This window comes from Ambystoma mexicanum, chromosome 6p, assembly GCF_040938575.1.
Source record: "Ambystoma mexicanum isolate Mex_15411 chromosome 6p, UKY_AmexF1_1, whole genome shotgun sequence".
NCBI lineage: Eukaryota > Metazoa > Chordata > Amphibia > Caudata > Ambystomatidae > Ambystoma > Ambystoma mexicanum.
In genome coordinates this window covers 416,977,709-417,003,624 of record NC_090935.1, presented here as the reverse complement: position 1 = coordinate 417,003,624, position 25,916 = coordinate 416,977,709, and positions in this window count along the sequence as shown.

The window sequence follows — 25,916 nt, the reverse complement described above, 5'->3', positions numbered from 1 at the left end:
AAACTTTTTGAACCCTTTTTTGTGTTTGATCTGTCCGCGGACAGCGCGCATGTCCGCGAACCGCGTACAAGCACCCCTATAAAAGACCACGCCTTAGAGCTTATTCTCATTGTGTTTCTGGCTATTCTTCAGAGCACAGCTATTTCTCCAGCAACTTGCTGATTCCACCATCGAGATGGCATCCCTGGCTGCAGAACTGCCACCTGGTGCTGAACCTGCTTCAGCACCACCCCACCCCTCCACCACCACCAGCTTCCCAAGGGCCTGAAGAGGGGAACAGGAGAGAGGATGCAGAGGAGGAAGAAGAGGATGACGAGTATGAGGTAGAGGATATCCCCACTACCCGCACTAGACGCGAGTCTTGGGTGTGGCGGTTATTTTCCATTTATGGGAATGGTCCGAAGGCTCGTGCGAACCGTGTTATCTGCAATGATACTAAGTCGCTGCAAGCATGGTTCGTACAGCTTTGGGACCACGACCATGAAGCGACACCTGAGGTCATTTCACTCTGGGGCTATTTGCAAGGTTGTACCTTGCGAAGAACGTAGTAGGTTGATTTCCTCGACTTCATCCTCTGTTTCTGATCCTGTCACCACAAGGACCACCTGTGTGGGACAGCGTCTTCATCAAGCTGCCTCACAGGCCATACAGAATTCTGATGACCCTTACATTTCGAGGGTCACAGTTGTATGTATGTACTGTGACACAGTACTCTGCAGGGGGGAGCGGCTTCGGAGTGCTTTTGAGACTATCGTCTCAGAGCACGAGAAGACCTGCTCACTACCCAACTAAAACCCACTCTACATCTTCCTCTCTCAGCTCGCCCTTTCTTATCCCTGTGGTTGGTGTCCCCCCTTTACTCTCCTTTCCCCTCCTCTTCTAGTGTGTTGTGTCTAAAAAACAAAAAAAAATACAAAATTACAAAAATAAAAAAAAATAAGGCTCTTTTCAGAGCCGCCTTTCACAGTTAAAAAATAGAAGTGAAGATAAATAAAGCAGGGCCCTTTCTATTTCTTAAAAGTCCACGGACAGTTCGCGAACATTAAAAAAATTGGGGTGCTACCCTATTGTTACCATTGCATTTTTCTCTGGGAGGAAGTGGTGGCTCTGAAAAGAGCTTTTGGGAGGTGTTTGTATGTCAAAAATTATAAATACTTATCACCTACTTCAAAATGGATGCTGTATTTCTAAAAAAATTTGCAATGCATTTTGTACATTTCTCAGAAAAATCTGATTGCCAGCATAAGTAAGATGGACTCCATCTCTACGGAAAATGTATGTACTACGAAACATAATATTTTCATTGTGAAAAGAGAACATGCGAAAATCTCTTAGAAATGCACAAACACCCTTATTAACATTGCGCCTTGCTTTTTCCATTTGTGGACCAAATGAAGAAGAACGAAGCCACATTTGTCTCTGCGTAATCCGTCAAAATATTACTTGAGAATTAGGAAACATGTCCATGACTTTCCCAAGTCCTTCTTTCATAGCAAATTGCAAAGAAATTCCAGACACATGTCCTAAACTGTTCCCTCCACAATGAATTACAATTATGTCTGGATGTTGCTTTGTTTTCAAAGTAGCACAGAGAGGTAGCAAGTCCAACCGCTTCATTCCACGTACTCCATGCCAGTGTACTTCCACATGTGGAAATCCAAGATCTACAGCTACTCCACAGCTTTCTGCATGCACCTTCAACCAATGTATCCACGAATCTCCCAAAATCCAAACAATTTGTTTTCTGAAACACACAGCCATAGCTATCTGTTGTTCTCTCAGCAAAAAGAGTATCTGAGAAACTCTCTCCTGGCACAACACACCCACTAAACTTTCCTGACCAATCCCTTTCACTGCTCATTCTCATTTGCATGACTTCTGAACCCAAACATCCCCGGATGTAACTCCCGATGTCCGCGGACTACCGCCATGTCCGCGGATATATCGTAACATGAACAGCCCTTCTACCATTTCCACTTCACTCTCTGTGCCATTCCCTCATTGGATGTAGCTAAGAAATCACATGACCATGCACCAATCACATTCAAGACCTCTACATCTAACTGCATCATCATAGATCAGCACTGCAAATGTACTGTGAATCTCTCTGAGTACAAGTGTCATATCATTGGCAAGCATCATCTACAAGAAATACTGTACAAGTCTCCAAGATTTCTACTTGCAGCTCCATGCATATCCATATGCATGAACACAAACTACAGGTATGCATATATTCTGTACAGTACATGAACACATTTTCAAACTGACTTTTAGCTTGTGTAATCTGTAAAATGAATCTACTGTCTTTTTTCCAATTTCCTAAAATCAACTATCACTTATAAACCTTTATACTATTTACTTTCTTTATACACACACTATCAAATCATGTTAAACTAACATTTTTTAAATGAAATTTATAGACTACATATATTCAAACAAAATTGCATGCATGCACACTCTATGTTCCAATCTCAAAAAATAATACTTATACAATTACATTTATTTATTTATTTGATTACTTTAATTTAAGCATGACATTAAGGCGCTATTACCTAGAACAGCTTAGTTACAGAAATGGTGGTATTCAGTGGTACATTATGAATTACACAAGACATACTAAAGATATTTTGTTTGTTACAGTTACTCATTGCAATACAATGGGCCTCATTACGACCCTGGCGGAGTGGGTTTACGCCAGCGTTATTCGCGGTGGACCCGTCCGCCCTACTACGAGTTCCCGTAGCGCCATGGAGCGTTTTCCGCCTGGTTTTTCCGGGTGGAGAAATCCATGGCGCTACGGGACCTTGTTGTTAATTACGCCACCGTATTTAACGGTGGCGTAATTAACGCCTTCCCCACTCCCATTATACCCTATGGGGCAAAAATGGGAATGGGGAAGGGTAAAATGGGGGATGGGGATTTACCGCCCCGCCAAGGTCGGAATGGGGCGGAAAATCCGCCAACCCCCATGGCGCTATCGGCAGCTTTCCGCCGTGCTCCATGGTGTATTTTGCACCGCGATTTCCGCCAGGGTCGTAATGAGGCCCAATGTGTTTATTAAGAACATATCATATGTATTGAACTGGTGCGACGTATCTTATGTGAATAAGATAGTTTTAATGGTTTTAAGGAAGGCGCTGAGGATTTCAATTAAAAAAATCAATATCTAAATTAAAAACAATGCTATATACAAACAAAATTACTAATTTGTTTCTTTTACAATTGCAGTGAAGACCATTCTCCTGAAAAGAAGCAGCCGAATTTCAAGAACAAAGAAAAACTAAGAATTCAACTGCTCATTTTAGAAAAATAGTAAGTAGAATGTCACCATAATATTTGTATTATTACTCAAACATACTGTAAAGTTAATTCATGCTATTTCTGTGTCTAAAAATAGAGATTGTGCACCATTCTGTCCAAAAATCCCCATGTCTTAAACAGCGATTTACAGCCAGAATGGCGCACAAATTCCTACTTTTGGACACACAAATTACCCAACTCAACTGCTAGAATTTTCATATTATAGAACAAAAAACTGTTTTTATTGTATACATTAGATTTACTATTTGTACTTCTCCACACCACTAGCTTATTTTTTTCTGTCATCTGAACCTGAGTTTAGTAACATATTAATTGAAGAATACACATCCCTACTAGTTGTAGTTCCCAATGCACAATCAGACACCATTACATACATCATCTTACTCAAACACTCATGCACACAGCACACATACATTGCAGAACACCCCAACCCATACCTTCTTTATTTTTTTCAACATACCCTAAAGAATGCCTACCAAAAGTCAAGTCCATAGAAAGCTACGCAGAAGTAGAGCAAACGAAAATAAAAGTGTCCAACATAAGCATCCATCTCTAGCAGAATTTGTAAAAAAAAGTTGAAACAAAACAGCTAATACAGTCATTTAGTGAAACACAAGAAGTTTCAAGTACAAAAACTTTGCTTCCTCTATCAAAATGTAAAACAAACCAAAAAACAATTAACATAAAATCAGCTAATCACTACAGATAAAACTACTTCTTTAAATTTTAATATAGTGCAAAGTAAGCATACCAAGAAAAGTATTTTAGCCAAAATGTTCCGTCACAAAGTCCTTCAAAATCTTATAAAAACAGGAGAGAAATCAGGTTCAATGCTTAAAACCTATCGTAGGAAATTAATTTTAGAAGCGTTGATAGATAGTGCAATTCTTCTCAAAAGAAAGTTATTTATTTTAGTGTTAAACAAAATGAAACCATTAACAAAACTAATAACTAAATTACAAAAAAGACTTCTCAATAAACGAAATGTCAACAGAAAGAACTTCTTAAGTATCTGCGGAGGTAAATAGAGTCACACCACGAGCACAGAACCATACTTTAATGAAGAAGCGTACAAACAAAAGCAAACAAATACAATTGCCATACACAGCAGTGGTCGAGGTTATGAAAAAGTTAATAATACCATAATAATACCATAATGGAACAAGAAGTGCTCCTTACAAAAATATGCCCTGAAAACTTAGAATTACCCCTCCATTCAACTGAATCAGAACGTCTAGTGTACAAATGGCCATGCACGTCAATATGTACCATTCCTAAACAATGTTTCAAGTCTTTATGCCAATTCCTCAATCAATATGTAAAAAGCAAAGACAAAATCAAAATTAAACTACTGCAAAATATGGATACCTGTCCAGTGCGCAAATACACAGGACTACAAGGACATTCATTGGCCTGCATTGCAGGACCTACTTGTAAAACCACCTTCCAGGATATCAAAAGAATATCAACACATCATTCAACTATAAGAAATCTAGTCTATAAACTGTACTATGCTAAAAGTCCTGCTTTAGCACTAGCAAATTTAAATAACATTCTTCTACATGGTACAGCGAAAGACCTACTTCAAGAAATTGACTATATCCAGAAAAAATATTTTGGAAGTGAAAGCCATTTACAGAATGAAATAGCTTTAAACCAAATTAGCAACAATTCTACACATGGCAACCTTTTGCTAAACACATACAAAAAACAAATACTAAAATTTAAAAGTACATCAGCTGAAGTACCAAACCATGTATGTGTATGTTGCCGCAGAACTTTTTATAAACGTAACATGAAAACTGTAGACCTATCATATAGAATAGAAGACAATGAAGATGCTAAATGGTTTGAATTAGCTCTCTACCTTGTAGCAGAAAACAAATACGAAATAAGTGACCCCTTAATACTTTGCAGTTACTGCACTACAAAACTTGACATCAACCAAACTCCTTCACGTGCTATCACAAATAATTTGGAATTATACCCACTACCAAAACCCCTACAACAACTTAATTTATATGAAAGAATCATAATTCAAACAGTACACCCATTTCAAACAATAATACGCCTTGAACCAAAAACAGTAAAATTACCTCCCTCTGAATTGGTAAAAGGCATTCGTGGAAAAGTAATTTATTTACCATTAGATATAAAAGAAAATGTTCATACTCTAGGAATGCAACGTCCAATGCAGCAATCTTTAATTATCTTAGTAAATGGAGTACCTACAAAAGACAAAAAAATATGGCAACAGCTGGTAGATTAACATAAAGTTAGACAAGCCTTACAATATCTTAAAGAGAATAATGAATATTATAAAGAAATTAATATTGAAGAAAACATCTAAGATACAACTGAAATAATTCAAGAAACAAAAGAAGCTGGCCAATTTGAGCTACTAGATCCTTCCACAATATCAAATACTTTAGACCATTATACAATTCATCCTTTACACTCTGACACCATAGAAGATGCACTGGAAACGTACCAAATGCGTCAAACAAAAGGATCACCAATCAGCATATAGGAAAAAAGTATAGAAGCACGTGCTTTTCCTCTACTCTTTCCTACTGGCAAAGGAGGAAGGTATGATGATAGACCTATTCAAATATCAGCTTCAGAATACCGCTCATTACGGATGTATTCTGAAGATCCCAGATTTAGACAAAATGTGGAATACATATTCCACCTACTCTATGAAAGTGAACTAGCAACTTTATGTTACGGAGTTGCACACATATTAAAATCAGGATCCCACTTTCAAAATATGACAGCTACACAATTATTACAAAAAGTGCAACAAAAGGATGAGGTTTTACAATCAAATATTACAAATCTATTAGCAAATATGCGTGGTACTAACGAGTACTGGTTTCGACGTCATGGAGATGTACGTTGTATGATCAGAAACCTTGGCCCACCCACTTGGTTTGTTACATTAAGTTCTGCAGAATATGCATGGGAAGATTTACATGATTTCCTACGCATATCAAATAAAAACAAAACAAACATAGATATACTAACACCTGGAGAACTTTGTTCTTTGGATCCTGTTAATGTTTCAAGATATTTTCACCATCGCTTCATTGCTATGCTACATTTTATTTGTAATAAAACTGTGCCTCCCCTTGGAGAAGTGCACACTTCTTTTGGAGGAAAGAATACCAAGCCAGAGGAGCACCACATATCCACATGCTTTTATGGATTTAAGATGCTCCTAAATTTGGTCAAGACAGTGATGCCACTGTTTTACAGTTTATTGAAAAATATGTCACTTGTGGAATTCCAAAAGAGTCCACAAATAGTGATCTTCATGCACAAATTTTACAATTTCAAAGACATAAATGTGGCAAATATTATCATCGCGAATACTAAAACAAAGGGAAATACTACTCCAAATGCCGTTTGGTTTCCCTAGACCAGTTACAAATACAGGTCAAGTGAACAACCTCATGTCTTCAGTTAGACATAGTGTTAAAGGTAAGTCACCTAAAAATACATATTACATAAAAAGAAAAGAAGAAGAAAAATATATCAATGATTATAATGCAATCATTGCCCACTTAAGAATGCAAAAATAGATGTGCAGTACATTGCAGACAATTATACTGCAGTTGCACGATATGTCACAGCATACTTAACCAAAGCAGAAAAGACAGAGCTCCAAGACCTCTGGAATGACCTATCATCGTATAAAACAGTGTCTCAGAAATTATACAGCTTGGGCATACAAATGCTCTCCCATAGAGAATGTGGATCATATGAAGCAGCTGATTGTTTAACTGGAACTGCATTGTATGGTAAATCTGAAAATATAGTATGGCTAAGTCTTGGTCCAGCTAAATCTAGAAAAAGAGTTCTAAAAACATACGAAGATATAGAAACAATAGCCAAACATGATCCCAACAGCCAAGACATTTTAAAAAACAATTTTTTGGACACATACTACCCAAACAGAAGTAATACTTTGGAAACCATGTGTCTATACCACATAGCCCAAAACTACACATACAAAGAAATTATAAAAAACGATGAAAAATAAGGTAAATACAGAGTGACAAACTGTGAAGGCAGCTTAGTTAAACTCACTAAACCAAATTTAATTAATCATATCAAATTGTCATTGAAGACTCCTCAACATAAAGAAATATATTACATGTCCCTGCTACAACTCTTTAAACCATGGAGAAAAGAAGAAGAAATACTAGAAAACTATGACTCATATGAAGATGCTTTCAAAGCAAATGAAAGCACTATAACTGATTTAAACTTTACACAATACAAAACAATGTTGCACAATGAACAGCAACACAAAGAAGGACTCCAGGCCCAACTAGATAAAGACACTCCTGACAGTAGTCAACCTTCTGTAACAGGAAGCCAAGAACCACTGGGAGAACCACTAATAATAAATGAGGCAGAATTAGCTATGATAGAAGTAGAAAACACCATGTGTCAGTATGAAGATAAAGAAGACAACTATACTACAATCAAAACTAAACAACGAACAACGTAGCATTTTTGAAGAAGTAACAAAACAAATTGCACATGGTGTACAACATGAAAATAAAGAATGTTCCTGCCATAATTATAAACCTATACTACTGTACGTCAGTGGTGAAGCTGGTTCTGGCAAAACATTCCTAATCAAAATCATCAGTAAATTACTTCAACAATTGACAAACAACAAACTGTCAGCTGTTGTCACTGCCCCCACAGGTTTAGCTGCCTACAACATAGGTGGTGTCACTTTACACGGATTACTACTTTTGCCAGTAGAACACCAGAACAAATTAGACTATTACAAACTCTCTGCAGAAGCTGCAATGGAACTATACGCAGGGTATTGAAACACATGAAAATGCTACTAATAGATGAAGTGAGCATGGTCTCCAACCTAATGTTGGCTTTGATTCACCTCACATTACAAGAAGTACTGAAAACAAACTACGAAGAGCTCTTTGCAGGACAACACATTATTGTTTTCGGAGATCTTCTTCAATTGACAGCAGTAAAAGGTGAGCCTATTTTTAAAACATTAGGACACAAACTCTGCCGTAAAAATGTTGGCAGCATTGGAAATGTCAACCTTTGGCAACATTTCCAATACAGAGAATTAACAGAAAACATGCGGCAATCTGCAGATCTCACTTATGCCAACATCTTAAAAAGTATCAGAGTTGGTATACTCTCTAAAGAAGCAGAAACAATATTGAAAACCCGGCAAATTAATGCACTTGATGGCGATAATGCATGTGCTACAGATGTTATGGAACAATTGCCCACAAAAATGTCAATTGTACGGCCTTAATGCCAACTCTTGCAAGCTGTTTCAAATTCAATTAAATAATGTTAAGTAAAGAAATGCAACCAATAATGGAAATTAGCACCACAGACAAACTAGATGCACATGGTATGACACTACCTATGTGTGACCAAGCCACAACCAGACTAAATAGTTTAGAAAAATCAATCTCAAACACAGCAGGCTTAGAAAAGATATTAAAATGATCCTTAAATTGCAGACTAATGCTTAAACGTAACATTGACGTGGACCAAGGACTAGTTAATGGAGCACTGGGTACAGTTGTTGACTTTCAAACATACCCACGTGACAACAAAATTCAGTTTGTCAATATACTCTTTGACAAACTTTCAGAAGTTAAAAGGATAGGACGCTCAACAACTCGATTCCTTCTCTTCAAAGACATGTATGTACACAGAGAACAATTTTTTCTAACTCTTGCATACGCAGTCACGATTCAGAAACCACAAGGTCTTACCCTAGACAAAGCAATGATAGATATTGGTAACACAGTCTTTAAAGAAGGCATGAGCTACGTAGCACTATCACGCTTACATATACTTGATGGTCTATTTCTAATCAACTTTGATGCAAGTAAAATAAACGCTGATATTCCTTGCATTTTAGAATACAATAGACTTCGCTCACTATACACTCCCCATCTAAATAAATATTCTGTTCCACAAAAAGTAAAACATTATAAAAGAAAAATAAATCAAACAGAAAAGCAACAGGATGTCACTGCAAATCCTCCAAAGAGAGCAAAAGAAAGTAATACTTCATCAAGTACCACAAGCAAAACAGAATCAATTAGGGAAAGTAAACCAGGTACTTCTTCAAAGAAGGAAGACAAACTCCAAAAAAAGCAGTCTGATACAGAACTACCTGGTCCATTTAAACTCTCAAATATATTTGGTGTAAGTTGCTACGCAAATGTAGCAATGAATATTCTATTTCAATTACCACCAATTGTTGACAACATTTACTTACACAGTACAGACCCATTGTGTTTGCAAATGTTAGTACTTCACAGAAATGCAGCAAACAATCCTGACAACATGTATAGTGTTTATGGAATAAGACAACAATTGGACTACTGTGCTGGAATGGTAAAATTCACTATAAACTCACAGGAAGATCCACAAGAATTTCTAATGTACTTACTACAAGTACTGGAAAACAAAAACATACCTATAAATGAAATCTTTCAGATTTCATACATGTGGAAACATACATGCACTCTCTGCAACAATGTGACACAAGAAGAAATCCCCAATGAACGCTTTGTATATATATCAATACCTAATTGTGAATCCATTCAATTTCAGCAACTTGTACAAAATGCAAACCATGGTAGATTATGTTCTACCTGCAATTCAGATAATCGCTCCATGTTAGTAATACAAACACATAGTAAATACGTAATACTAATGCTTCTACGTTACAATGCATATGGTACCAAAAACAACTGCAAGCTGACTCGATTCACACATGGTCAAATATCACTTGGTAAGAAAACCTTCACAACAATAGGTATAATCTACCACGCAGGAGCCACAACCAATTCAGGGCACTACACTGCATATATAAAAAAGAAATGTGGATGGTTTCAATGTAATGGTAGTACCATTACTCTAAAGCAGATATTACCAGCAAATCTTACAAACGCTTAGTTAATGTTCTTAAAACCAAAATTTAATAACTAAACTGTACTTAAACCTCAAGTAAACTTGTAGTAAAAAATATAAACTGTTAGAATATTCCAAAAGCTATCTAACTGCCCAAGGATTCAACAACAATTAATCACATAAATGAATACCACTAAATTAGAGCAAAGAATAGACAATTAGAATACGCCAATTGGTATCTAACTGTCCCAAAATTTAACAAAATCCAAACAGATAAATCAATACCACTAGAATATATCAAGTTAGAATACGCCAATTGGTATCAAACTGTCCCAAAATTTAACAATATCCAAACAGATAAATCAATACCACTAAAATATATAAAAAAATAGACAGTTAGACTACGCCTACTGGTATCTAACTGCTCCAAAATGTCATAATATCAAAACAAATAAATAATATGTTACTGCTCCAAAAAAAATGCAACAACCCAATATATAAAGCATTAGCCAGAAACAACAAACGAACACTGAAAACAAACAAACAAATAAACTGTAGCATAACAGAAAAAGTTTTTTTTTTTTAATCCAACATGGATTTTTTTTTCTCGCACAGACCCATTGATTTTAGCAACTAACACAGAAACTGAGCAAATTGCACAGTACTCTGGTTTGTAATCTACTAAATATGAGGGGGGTCAAAAAAATGTTGATTATACAATGTAAAAAGTCATCACAAAATACTAATACTAACATGCTATTTTCTTTTATCACAGAAATTAACAAGAAATACATGTACTCCAGTTACTAAACCAAACAGTAAGTATATTATACACTCTATGCCCTGGCCACACCCATCATAGCATATCACACCCATAGTATCTTATAACTGTGTTCCTTATAAATTTGTTTTTGACCCAAAGTTATAAGCAACTATAAATGTGATATGCTGCGGTGGTTGTGGCCAGGGCATAGAGTGTTGGCCATGCACCCAACACTCTATGCCCTGGCCACAACCACCGCAGCATATCACACCCATAGAGTAAAACATTTCAACTATGGCCTATGGAAACTTTTAATGTCCGCGGACATTACCAGTGTTCTTAGAACACTTTCAATTTGCCAGCGAACAGTACGGACAGCGTCTTCACAACACCCCCTACGAACATTTCAGGACAACGCGAAAGTTCTTAGAACACTTTCAAATTGCCATCGAACAATACGGACAGCGTCTTCAGGACACCCCCTACAAACATTTCAGGACACCGCAAGAGTTCTTAGAACACTTTCAACTCGACAACGAACAATACGGACAGCATTCTCAGGACACCCCCTACGAACATTTCAGGACAACGCATGTGTTCTTAGAACACACCGCCATTTTGTTTATTTACAAACATTTCAGGACACCGAGACAGTTCTTAGAACACTTTCAACTTGCCACCGAACAATATGGACAGTGTCTTCAGGACACCCCCTACGAACATTTCAGGACACCGCAAGAGTTCTTAGAACACTTCAGGACAACGCGTGTGTTCTTAGAACACACCCCCATTTTGTTTATGTGCGAACATTTCAGGACAACGCGAGAGTTCTTAGAACACTTTCAACTTGACAACGAACAATACGGACAGCGTCCTCAGAACACCCCCATTTTGTTTATTTGCGAACATTTCAGGACACCCCGAGTGTTCTTAGAACACATTCAACTTGCCACAGAACAATACAGACAGCGTCTCCAGAACACCCCCATTTTGTTTATTTGCGAACATTTCAGGACACCGCAAGTGTTCTTAGAGCGTCTTCAGGACACCCCCTACGAACATTTCAGGACACCGTGAGAGTTCTTAGAACACTTCAGGACAACGCGTGTGTTCTTTGAACAGACCCCCATTTTGTTTATGTGCGAACATTTCAGGACAACGCGAGAGTTCTTAGAACACTTTCAACTTGACAATGAACAATACGGACAGCGTCCTCAGAACACCGCCATTTTGTTTATTTGCGAACATTTCAGGACACCCTGAATGTTCTTAGAACACATTCAACTTGCCACAGAACAATACGGACAGCGTCCCCAGAACACCCCCATTTTGTTTATTTGCGAACATTTCAGGACACCCCGAGTGTTCTTAGAACACATTCAACTTGCCACATGACAATACGGACAGCGTCCCCAGAACACCCCCATTTTGTATATTTGCGAACATTTCAGGACACCGCAAGTGTTCTTAGAACAGTTTCAGCTTGCTTGCGAACAAAACACACACATATTGAGTCCTCAGAACACCCCCCATTCAGTTTATTCAGAACATTTCAGAACACCCGTGATGTTCGCAGACAAATCAAACACAAAAAGAACGTCTACCACATAAAAAAGCACAACATTTAACCTATCTCATACCCTTCCATCCTCCCCAAACACTTCTACACACCAACACACTCTACTAAATACACGTTTTGAACAAACTTTCACTGCGCTGTCCGCGGACGTCCGCGAATCCAAGATGGCGGGTGCTACTGAAAATCTGACGCGCTTCACGTTTAACACCGTCCAATCAGCGAACACGTCACATGTCCGCGGACTGAACACATGTCCGCGGACATCATGCAAGCCGATTGGCCAATCAGGACACTGTCCGCGGACTGAACACAGATATCACTAATTTCTTTTTTACCTACTTTTTGATCATTTTAAAAAAACTACTGGACGGATTTTTTCCAAATTTGGTGAAAAGCCGTCCAGCGGTTTGGGCTGTAGGCACGAGCAAAAAAAAATGTCCCATTCAGTCTATGGGGAAAAAAATACGTTTTGGGACCCCCCCTATAACTTTGCTCCCCCCAGGACGAATCCTCACCAAACTTTGCAAAAAAATTCAGAGTGGGCCATATACTTTATTTGCAAAGTTTGGTGAGGATTCCTCCAGGGGGAGCGAAGTTATAAGCCGCCCAAAAAGTGCTCTTCCTATGGAAACAGCAACTTAACCATAACTACATGGCCACTACCGTGGCCATGCAATACAGTGAAATGGGCATCTCAAAATGTGGCATTGATCATTTTCTGCTGTGAAAATATGGGGTGATACCAGGATAGCCTAGGACGTGACCTTAACATATGCAGCAGGGCAGCATTTCCATATTGACACCTTGGGCAAATGCCCAAACATTCTGCGTTTAAGTCTTAATGAGGTGTAATGTAGCCTGTTGAGAATTTTAAAATGTATAAGTTGAAACATGGAATTCAACAAAATCCCCTTAGGTAGTCCGCAAAGCAGGCCATCCTCTGTGAATCAGTGAATTATGCCTAAAGGTCTCAGCTCCACTTTGACTTGACCACAGAAACTTCTGATAACGCTCGGTGTTGAACCACTCTATATACCTTGGAGATGCTTTTCCTGCTGTTTGAAGATTCACTATGTATGTCAAGCATATGTGTGGGGAAGGTTCTTTAGGGAAAGATGCAGTCCTCATGCGGTGATAGTACAGCCACTTTAGAGTTATCTCCAGTGTTGGCCTTAATATTTTCCCATTTGATAAATTGGCCAGCAGGAAACCCATCTCTTAGTACCTTTATATTGGTTGATGGCAATGCCTTCTTAATCGCCCTATCCATTGCAGGGGCCAGAACACTCGCATCCCATACAGGGGCATTCCTTTCATATGGGTAAAACCCCCACCCGCCCGTTCCCTTTGTCCCCGGAGGAGACTGTTCCACACACCCACAGTCGCTCCCACAGAGTCAAGCAGGCCATGCCCCTAAGTATCATTCAGTGATGTTGCACCCAACGCCAATTGCTCCAGTTTTACATGTGGCAGCTGGACAGTGGTACTATACCAATACATTGGGCCTCATTACGACCCAGGCGGAAAACCATGGTGCTAACAGCACCATGGTCCATGCCGGTAACTTACCGACTCCGCCATGGGAAAGGGGGAATTACCACCCCATTACAAGGTTGGCGGGGCGGTAATTCCCTCTTCCTCCATGGCCCTTCCCCATTCCCATTTTTGACCCATATGGCTCAATGGGAATGGGGAAGGCGCTAAGTACAGTACTGCAAATTGCGGTACCGTACTTAGCACCAAGGTCCCTTTTTGGGTCCCTACTTTAACGGCTGGTGTAGACCAACCGTTAAGGTCGGGTCCCGCAAAGGGACCTCGTAATCAGGCACTAATGGGTTAACGGCGCCGCAGCCTTTTACGGCGCCGTTAACCCATTAGCGCCAGGGTCGTAATGAGGCCCATTGTGTATTGTTGTGGGGCGGGTGCTAGTCATGGACATCACACCAGTCCCCTGGGGTGCTATGGGACACCAGCACCATGGAGGCCCAGTGCCTCAAGGGATTGCCGGGGGGGGCACCCGGTCTTGGAGGGGAAGGGCAAGCCTTACCCGCTCATGCCGACCCTGGCTGCCTTGTTGGCAGGGGGGGCCCCATGGCAACCTGGCCTGCAGGCCCTGCTTACACAGGGTGGGCGTGCAGGCCATAATGAGACACAGACTCAGGTCATTCAATTTTGGAGTCTGCAGCCGTTCTGTCGCACGTGTCCCAGTTACACCACAAGTTACAAAACCCTTTATTAACCTGAGGTATGGAATTGCAATCACTGCATGACGCTCATGGGTAGCCACTGGTACCATATAGAGCACCCCTACCAACTGCGGGAAAACAGCTTCACATCACCGTTCCTTTACTGCTACCACTTTAAGCATGTAGCTAGCATGCAGGTTCATACCATTAAAACGCATGTTTACTGAGTCCTCTTTAAGCAATCGCAGGACTGCAGGAGACCAGTTAACTTTCCATCAGTGTCCGTTCCAGAGTCACTCCCCTGGGTCCAGGTCCATTGATGGCACAGTTCAAGGACGCAAAGCCGCACCTGGCGGGTACCAGGGGCCACATTGGCATGGTCCCTTGATGTTGTGGGCAGGGCAGGCAGAGAGACGCAGATCGCAGGGCGTCCAGGCTGCTCCCTGTAATGCTGACAGGGCATGGGGTGACAGGACATTACTCACCCCCCAGTCTGGCTCACAAGCACTCCTGAGGCGCTGCAACCCTTACCATGCCTGATGCACCGTCTCCTCGTGGTGGGCATCAGGGCCGCAAGTGTTGGTCAGACACCAGCTGTTGGCTGAACTCAGGGGGGCCGGTAGGTATCTCCACCAGGCCCACATTGGCCCGGTCCTTCGATGTCAGGGTATGCAGGGTGACAGTATTAGCAGGCAGTCTGGCCCGTTAGACACTGGAGTAGCCACCTGCTTCCTATGCATTGGCTCCGGCATGGAGCATGCATATTTTCTCACCGCCTCGTGGCCCGGGCAGATACTATAAATGCTGGCATGGAGCACACTTCTTTTATTTACTTTCTGCTCTGAGCCGACCGGAGCACGTCCTCAATGTCACCACCTCAGGGCCCGGGATCATGTTGGGGCTTTCCTCTGTACCGCTCCAGACTGGAGCCCTTAATTATCACTATCATTGCCGGGCCCAGGATCTCACCGATGCTCCAGCGGTGGAGTGGCACCACTAGGAAAGGTGCTGCCATTTGTGTGGGCCATCTCAGCCTGATCTGGCGGGGATGCCGCTTTCCTTCTTCTTTGCCCTGGAGGCTTACCACCGGGGCACAGCGGTCAATCCCCCCACCCCCCAGCAGAGTTTGTTTCTTCGTCGCTGCGGCTGCACCATCTTTCTCACGGTGGCTTTCCGCAGTGGCACATCAGTCCCGCTTCTCCAGCGGGAGGGTGTATCGTCACAGCGGAGGCCGCACCATATTCCTCCCCATACGGTGACCAATGCCGCCGGGGGTTGCAGGCTGGCTCCCTCCCTGCATCAGCTGCCCCTTCTCTTATGTTTGCGGCAGCGGCCGCGCCATTACTTATCGCGGGGAGCAGCACAACTCTGTCCTTTGTGGCGGAATGCCGCAGGGGCAGCATAACTCTTTTCCCTCAGTGGGAATCTGATTCTTGTCCGCGGCCTTACCATTTAACTCCAACCACGGCAGCGGATGCCGCAGGGGCTTGCAGGCAGGCTCCTTCCCTGGCCACACAAGCACCCTCAATGCAGAGGGCCATGGCAAGGTAGGACCCACCAGCCAGGTTACTCCTTGATGTTGCGGTGGGCCGTCACTTGTCTTCTTCTTCCTCCTGAGGCCTTTTTGAATGTGGGCACCCGGGTGAAGCGCAGGCCAGTACCATGGCTTGCGGTGGGGGACAGACGCTCCCCTCCTCTCTCTCCCTCCCTCCTTTTCCCTCACCAATACAAATGAGGGGCAGCAGGGATTGTGTTTCACGGGGCTCTTCGTCTTCCCTCCTTCTTTATTTTGATTAGTTGACTTCATCGTCGCCATTGTTATGGGGGTGCTGGTCATGGACATCGTACCAGCCCCCTGCGGTGCTCTGGGACACCAGCACCACCGAGGCTCAGTGTCTCGAGGGATTGCCAGGGGGACACCCGGTCTTGGTCTTGCAAGGGCAGGGCAAGCCTTACCCGCACATGGGGACCCTGGCCACCTTGCTGGGCCTGCAGGCCGCAATGAGACACGGACTCAGGTCATTCCATTTCGGAATCTGCAACCGTTCTGTCAAACGTGTCCCACACGTGGGAGGGGCACATCCCCTTAAAGGGGCAACACATATGGGAGGGTTACTACACAACATGTACTGCACTTTCAACACTAAATAATATAACTAAAATTATAGCTGGGGCTGCAATGCCACCAGCTGCATAAGGGAGCATCAGAGATCACCCCTTCAGCCTGGCCTTTTGCCCAAACGGATTCAGTGCATATCATATTAAGTTCCTTACGAAAAGCACGTCCCGGCCACATCGGAATGTTATGGAACATGTATAATAATTTCGGCAATACCACCATCTTGATTAGCGAGAGCATACCTAGCATGGACATTGGGATCTGGCCCCTTCTCTGTAGTTTGGCCCATAAATGCACCATGTGCGCTGTGCAGTTAATTTCGAACGTGAGGGCTTGGGAGCGAGATATCAGTGTGCCCAAGTACTTGAACACTTTTGGTGTCCACCGGAGCACCCTAGTATTATCCAGCTCCATTGTTCCATCTGGCAATATCGCAGACTTATTCCTATTCAGATGGAGACCTGAATATTTGCCAAAATTAACCACTTCACGTATCAGCCATTTTACATCTGTAGGTGGATCCCGTACATTCAATAGAGTATCATCAGCATACAGTGAAATCAACTTGGGGGTACCTCCCAGCCTGATGCCCGCTTCCCAAGTCTGGCAATGACGATCACCATTGCAAATAATAACGGGGCGAGAGGACATCCTTGCTGCATCCCTCCCACCAGCAGAAGTATCAGAAATAACATCCCATTTGTGCATACTCTCGTGCATGGTTTAGCATATAGTAATTTAACCAGGAGATAAAATTTGACTCAAAGCCATAGTTACCCAGCACTTGAAGGAGGAAAGGCCAGGAAACCGTATGAAAACCTTTTGCATATCAAGAAATATTCCAACAGCTTCCTGGCTCAAACCAGGACATTACATTATACAACCCACATATGTCCAAGGGCGTGGAGGGCCCTGGTATAAATCCAGACTGATCTGGGTGCACTACATGGGCCATTAAAGGTAACAGTTGAGTCGCTATGGCTTTTGCAAGGATTTTGATATCCACAGCTATAAGCGATAGCAGGCGGTAGGATATGCAGTCCTGTTTTAACAGTAAGATAATAACAGTCTCTCGTAACGTGTCCGGGCGAGCACCCCTCTGCAATGTCACCTGCCATAACTGGCGAAGATAAGGGGAAACAAATCTCCTGGTATTCCCTGTAAGATTCATCCACCAGATCATCCGAGCCAGGTGCCTTAGCACTCGGTAGACCATGAATAGCTGCCTTGATCTCTTCCAAAGTTGATGGGCTTTCCAGTGCCACACACGTATCACTGGATAGCAATGAGGTGGGGAATCTCCCGCATGACCTGTTCTCTCTCAGTCTGCAAGGCACCGCCCTCTGGATGATGCAAGGCAGAATAAAATGCACAGAAGGCCGCATTATGTATTCATTTGTGTGAGCCACCCCCACCATCAGCACATTTGATATAAGAGATGTTCCCATTCCCAACTTCCACCCGGACCAACCAAGCCAGCAGACATCCCAGTCTGTCCCAAAGTCTTGGCCATCTGTGGTTTATTCAAAAAGTACAATTTCCTCTGTACAGTTGCATGAATGTGGTCTTGCTCAGTTTTAATATCTACCTATAGTCTGGGGAACAGTGTTTGTGCATACGCCCGCTGTAAGGCCAACACCCTGGTCTCAATGTTGTGACTATCATTTATAATGGTCTTTAGCACCCTCAACTCCGTGGCCATAGTTATCCCCCTCCGGTATACTTAAAAGGCTTGCAGAGTGTTTCTGGGCCCCGTCAGCTGACAGATTTAACACCAGCATTCATGGGGAATGGTCAAAAAAGGTTCTGGGTAATATAGCACAGTTAGCGACCACATTCACCATCTTGGCCGATATTGGTCAGGCATCCATCCAGATGTGCATGTCATGGACCGTGGAATAATAGGTGTATCATGTAATACTCACCACACATCCACCATCTCCTGGGCTTTCATATTGTTGGCTATTGTGCACGCTGATTTAGTAAGCGTCCTATGTGCCATCCCTCTGTGATCCAGTGTTGTGTGTAAGATAATGTTTAGGCTTCCCCTCTCCCCAAAATCACACCCACCGATGGATATGAAGAGCACCCACCGATGGATATGAAGAGCAAAGAAGGAAGACTCTATCATAGAACACCGGGTAGTCTATATTCGGTCCATATACATTTACCAGCAGTACTTCCCTCCAGTTCAACAAGCCATGTACTAAAACAAAACAACATTCCTCATCAAGCAATATGTGCATCTAAAAGCACAAATTGTAACGAGTGCTGTATCAGTGTCATTACTCATCTGGCTAGGGTTTAAAATGATGTATAATAACGGTGTCCACCCAACCCTTTTGCAAAAGTTTAGCTTGTTGCTCTTGCATGTGTTTCTCCTGTAAAAACAGTATTTTTGCATCCTGCCTATCCGCATGGGCTACTATCTTACAAGCCTTTATTGGACTTCACAGCCCTCGGATGTTCCAACTCAAGAGCATGATGCCACTCACCTGCTCATGTGACTGCATCATGTAACACCATATTGATCATTTGATATCATTGAGACTGCAGTTGTCATTTCACGTACAGACTCTGCCCCCGCCAAGTGATTTGTCCAATTTTTTCCTCAACCAGTTCCCATCCGTCCTCCACCACCCTCTCTGCCCCCCTCCCCCAACTACAGCAGTCTACATTGCCCACCCCTCCAGAACACACCCCAAGTTTGACAGTTGCACAGGTGAATCTAACAGATGAACTTTTACAAGACTTTGTTTTAGGTTATCTAGAGCATAAAAGAGTTGTACCCTGTTACACATTCCCTCATCTGCTCCCCAGTGGAAAGAGCTCCAGACAGAGGGCCACGATGCGCAGGGATCCTGGCTTCAATAAATGCGGCCACCTCATCCGGCACTGTGAAGAAGTAGGACCTGTTCTCATATTGGAATCTAATCTAAATCTCGTGGGAAACAGAATAGCATACTGGATTTTGCTGTCTCGCAGGAGTTTCTTAACCCCTATGAATGAACGTCGTTCCTGCAGAAGCGCAATGGAAAAATCTGGGTATAGATGAATTGCATGAGCATCCAGCCTCAGTTCCTTATGCTCTCTGGAATATTTTAGTTGGAGATCCCTGTCTCTGTAGTTTAGAATTCACGCTATAATTGGTTGTGGGTAATCCTCTGGTTTCAATGCACTCTTTCAATAGTAAATTGTGGAGACGGGGTGGGGGGGGGTTCTGAGCACCTTCTTAAAGAGCTCTTACACCGCCAACTCCATGCTGTCACGTAATGACTCCATGGGCACCCGAATGATGCAAATGTTATTCCTGCGTCATCTCAACTCCGAGTCACCACACTTGACCGTCTTCATTTTTCTGACGAGTGTTGCGACTGTATTCTGCAGTCCATGAATGGTGTTCTCAGCCGTGCTGATCTGTTCCTCTGCCTCATTGATTCTTTGGGTTTCCTTTTGCAGCCGAGTCCGGATAGTGTGACATTAACAGTCACGTCATCCAACTTGTCATTCACTGATGCAAACCCTTTTTGCATAGAGTGAAGTATTTGTTGGAAGTTGGGAATGTCTGTTGCCGGTTGAGGTGGCTGAGCTTCATGGTTGGAGTCCCCGCAGAGCGAGGGGGGCAAGCATCACTCTTAGCGATCACACTGGTGAAGTGGTCCATGCTGCCCACTTTCCTTCCAGCTCATTTTGTTATAGTGCCGCCACTGAGCGCTGTTGACAAATGAAGCCACTAGATGTCTCAAACACTGTATCTGCGCAGTAGGCCTCCTTCCAGGACTATCTCCACCACCCATGGCCTGCCAAAATCACACAGGGGACTGGGCCTGTGTGACCTCACACATAAAGGGCCCACTGTACTTCGCCAGGCTCGCACGTGGACCTGGCGACATCCACCCATTGGCAGTGCGATCCTCGGAGTTGGTCATTGCCGTCAGGAGAGAAGACTGCTGCCGTAGCAGAGGTCTCCAGCCCCATCAGAGAGCTTGCAGTCAGAGTGCGCACGCCAGCATAGATAAACCAGCAGCTCTGGAGCCATCAATGGGGCAGTCTTGAGTGCCCCACGCCTGCGTTCGGACCCTCTTCTAAGTGGCCTCTCCATGCAGGGTTGTGCTCTCCTGGTGGAAGACTGCTTGCTAGTGTGGTCGGGCCGGTGGCCATAGCAACGCCCATTCCCAGGTGCCACTACGATCATATGCGACTTTTCTCCAGTCCAACACAGACCCTGTGTTGTGGCCCTGGGCACAGGGTCGAAAGGGAAAACCGGTGCCCGACCCCGGAAGGTCCCTCTGCCAAACACGCGAACCAAGATGTGACAGGCCTGGATCATATCTGAGAGAGCACACCACCTCTCAGCTTCGAACAGCTGGTGCAAGGGCACTGATCATCATCTCCCAGCCATTTGTAACCCCAAGGCATTAAATATGCTCAAGTCCAATCAAGATTTGTACCAGTAGAGAGGTTAGAAGAAAGCCACCATCTTGGATGGCTGCTCTGCAGTGCCCGCTCCTCTCCCACCCAGTCACACCTGCTTGTTGATGTACAACATGCAGGTGGTGTTGCCGTCTGCTCTAGCACCACTTTGCCCAAAACGATGGGTAGAAAGGCCTTCAGAAATCGCAATATGGCATGTTACACCCAAAAGCGTATGTGGTTACGCAATATGTTGAGTACCAGAGGGCATAGAACGATTGGTCTTGAAGTATGCCTCCTGCATAAACCATAAAGGGAAGAATTAGTATGATCACTGGTTTGTGAGGAAGAATAGCTGCAGAAGATTGGCATCCTACAACCTGCAGAGGAGATAGTTTCAGAGAGAAACGGGAATGTCAACCTTGACTATCAAAGTCATCCAGAAGCTGATATGTGAAGTGAATGAGGCGGAGGCTGTTGAGAAGAGGTAAGTCTTTATATTAAAGACCCCATAGCCCGGAGCCCACACAACATGCAACAGTCCCCTTAGGCACCTCCAACTGCTCTTTTCTTTCCCCGCTTTCCAACCCAGAATCCAATGATGGAGCCTAGCTCGAGCTACCCACTACAATATGCCAGTTAGAAACATTAAGGTAAGCTGAAAAAAACAGTCCTTCTGACACATTGCTTACTGGATCTGGGCAGGCATAGTCATCTTGAAACAAAAGGTCTCGGGGAAAGCAACCTAGAACCTATATTTAGTCCTGCCTGTTTTTATGTGCAGTGCCCAAAAGCACCCCGGGGGGGAAACGCGTGTGTGTTCTCCCTGGCGCCCCCTCCTAGGGCTAACTGCACAAAAATCCCAGCCACAATTCAAGTCGAAAAGGTTGCTTTCATGTGACAGGCCACAGCTCACAAAAACACGCTAACCTGGCTCCCTGGCCTTACAGACTAACAGATTAATTTAACAATTGCCAAAACAAATGAATAAATAAACTATTTAAATGCATCACTTCCTGTTCCTTGCTCCCTTCCCCTGCCCTTCAATTCCTCTCAACCTTCATTCCAGCTTTCTCCCACATTCTCACCAAGGCCAAACCCCTCCTTCTTCAATACCTCTTCCCCCTCTTTGTACCCCTAGGGTAGCCCATTCGTGCAAACAGCACCATGTTGTAAAGCCTTTCACTAGACATCAGGATGCATCACTGAAGCACAGATCTGCTGTGGAGTCTAGATTTGGTTCCAGGCAAGGCTTTATTATACATATGTACATTACTCCAGTTTCTCTTGTATATATGTACAGTCACGTATAGACACTAACAGGAACACGGATGGGTATAAACATAGCTAACAAAGGAGTGGACCCACCGGCCATCCAGCCATCCCCAGCTCAGGCTTCCAACGGACACACTCAGAACATTCACACACAGATCCACTCAACATTCTCCTGAGCTGCATTCATGCATTAACATTCTTACAGCAAGCACCCAGGCCAGTGACAAGACAAGGTACACTACAACACACCACCCCCTCCTTTACTGCGCTAGTACCCCATTGTGTTTCCCCCAATCCTCCTCCAAAGGGCCATGCCCTGGCACCAGAAAAACCCTCCCCTGAGGTGTTATTTCTGTCCTACCGCCTCCCACCCTACTTCTCATCTACTTCCAACTCTTTATTATATCCTCCACAGCCATCCTAACATTAACATCACACAAGTCGTACATGTTTCCCATGATTGACAAATGCACTCCATCTTCTCGGATCAACGTTCACCCCCCCACCCCAGAACCTGCAAAACTTCACCATCTCCGTGTTGATTTTTTTCCTCATCCGTTCTACCACCCTTTCATTCACAGCCCCCTGCCATACTCTTCTTGGCATCAACTTGGTCCAAACCAACCCCACCCTGGACAATATCTACCTCAACCAACTCAGATCCCTATTCATCTTTTTTAACAGTGCCACCCCCGTATCCCTAACCAAATCGTTCTCCCCTGCATGTACAATTAGAGTCGCCGGGGACCGCATGAACCTCTGTCATACCCACTAGAAAATGCAGCAGTTGGTCCCACCTGAGCCCCCCCACCCCAGACCATCTCAATAAAGCCATGTTATAACTACACCCCAACTGGGTCCCGAAAACTCTTTTTGCAGCATCTTTCCCTGCCCATTTCACTATGGAGTGGCCATAGTCTTCCTCTCCTGCCTCACCTCTGGCTATTTCTAAACCTCCTTTCTCACTTCCACAGGGCGTACCTCTAATCTGTAACCCTCCCCGGAAGTCCTTCAAGGATGGCTCCTTCTCCACATTGCCACTCTAAACTCTCACTCAGCTGTCAAACACTCCTCTGACATCTGCCGCCTCCTGGAAGAACTTCAATGTCCTCGGTCACACAGAGACATGGTTCATGGCCAGCTCTGTTACAAGTTTTGACACTCTCCTCCCTGACGGCTACAAGATCCTTTCCACACCCATATCCACCCGGCCAGAGGAGGTGTAGCCCTGATCTTCTCCGAGTGGATTCTTGCCATTGTCATGCCTATGCAGACTTACTCCTCTTTCGAAAGCCTTGTATGCAGGCTTTCTCTCACTCCTGGCCACTCTCTTATGGTTGCTACCATCTATCAGCCTCCTGGTCACATCTCCTCCTTCCTATCTGAGTCGGTTGACCTCTCTTCTTCCCTCCTGGCCTCCTCCACTCAACTCCTCCTTCTTGGGGACTTCATTATCCATCTTGATGACCCCTGTCCCTCCTCTGTACTCTTTCATGATTACTGCAATTCTCTCTCCCTTTCCATTCTCCCTCTCTAGCTCAACTCACTCTGCAGGGCACATGCTTGATGCTCTGCTCTCCACTGACCTCCCCCTTTCCCCCGCCCTACCTCTGTCCACTCCCATCTGCTGGAGTGATCACTCCCTCCTGTCCTCCCACCTCTCCCTCTCTACCCCGCTGGCCAAGCCAAGTCTTCCACCTACCTTCTCGGTCAGCCGACCCATGAAACGGGTGTCAGTTCACTTTCTCTCCCCTCCTCCTCTTTGGGCTGACTCACACCCTGACACAGTCCTTTCCATGCTCTACTCTCCTATCTCTGATTCTCTGGATGTCCTTGCCCCTGTCATGAGCATCCGCCTGAAGTTCAAAACCAAATACAACTCCTGGTTCGATTCTGACCTAGCCACCCTTAAACACGAGTGTAGGGTGGCTGAGAGAAAATGGCGGACTTCTTGTACATCCTCTGACAAACTGGCATGCTGCCTGCTGCAAAGGCAGTACCGACTCTTGATCCGAACTAAAAGGAGAGCACACATCTAAGCCTGCGTCTCTGCGGCCTCCAACAACTCCGCCAAACTCTTTAAAATCTGCAAGGAGCAGGCCAATCCTGCTGCAGTCTCTACTCCCCCGCCCCCCGGTCACCTCCCAGCCCCTTTGCACGGCCCTTTCCTCTCATTTCATCTAAAAAGAAAAACAGGACATACTGTCCACCCTCCCCCTCCTCTCTCCTCTACCTCTGGCCCTCCTCCAGCCCCCCTCCCCCACTGTCTCTTCCTTTCCTCTTTTCTCCCCAACAAGGTTTCTAGACAAGTCTGATCTATGAAAGTCTCATCAATACTGGTTCTATCGGGATCATCCAAGGACAACATTGACACCCTTGCTCCTACTCTGGCCGACTTCTGTAACCACTTCTTCGCCTCTGGAGTCTTCCCCTACCCCCTGAAGCACTCTCTTGTGCACCCTATTCTCAAGAAACTCTCAGCCAACCCCTCATGCCCGGCTAACTATCACCCGATTTCCATCACTCCTTTCCTGGGAAAACTCCTGGAAAAGCTGGCCATCTCCCAGCTTAATGTTCACACCAATTCTGTTGGTTGTCTCCATGACCATCAGTTTGGCTTCAGAGCTGCCAGAAGCACAGAAACTGCTCTCCTGAACATCTGTGAAGATCTAGTCTCCAACCTCGACTCTAACATCCCCCTCTGTCCTCATCCTACTCGATCTCTCTTCCACCTTTGACATGGTCAACCATGCCATCCTGCTCAACGGTCTCTGTGATAATCATGGTGTCACTGATCAGGCCCTGGCCTGTCTGACCTCTTTCCTCTGATCGACCCTCACAGGTCCAACTTGGGTCTTTCCTTTCTTCTAGCTAACTCTCTACCTGTGGTGTTCTCCAGGGGTCTAACCTCTCCCCCTGACTTTTTAACCAATACCTGGCGCCACTTGACCACCACATTGCTGCTCTCTACCTCAACTTTCAATGCTATGTGGATGACAGCAAGGTCATTTTCACGCTTCCCTCTGCCACCTCTCCTCCTTCTCTCATTGCGGACTGTCTTTCTGCTCTCCAGGAGTGGTGTGCTGCCAACGATCTCTGCCTTAATGATAGTAAGACAGAGATTCTCCTCATCGGTACACCTGCACCCTCCTTTCCCGCCTCTCTCTGGACAGCCTCTCTTGGCCCTCTCCCTGCCCCTGCCTGCGAGGCTAAGAACCTCGGTGTCATCTTCGACTTCACACTCTCCTTTTCTCCTCACATCTCTAACTACCAACTGCACCTCCTCAGGGGTATTCTTCCTTTCCTCTCCTTCCCCCAGAAGCT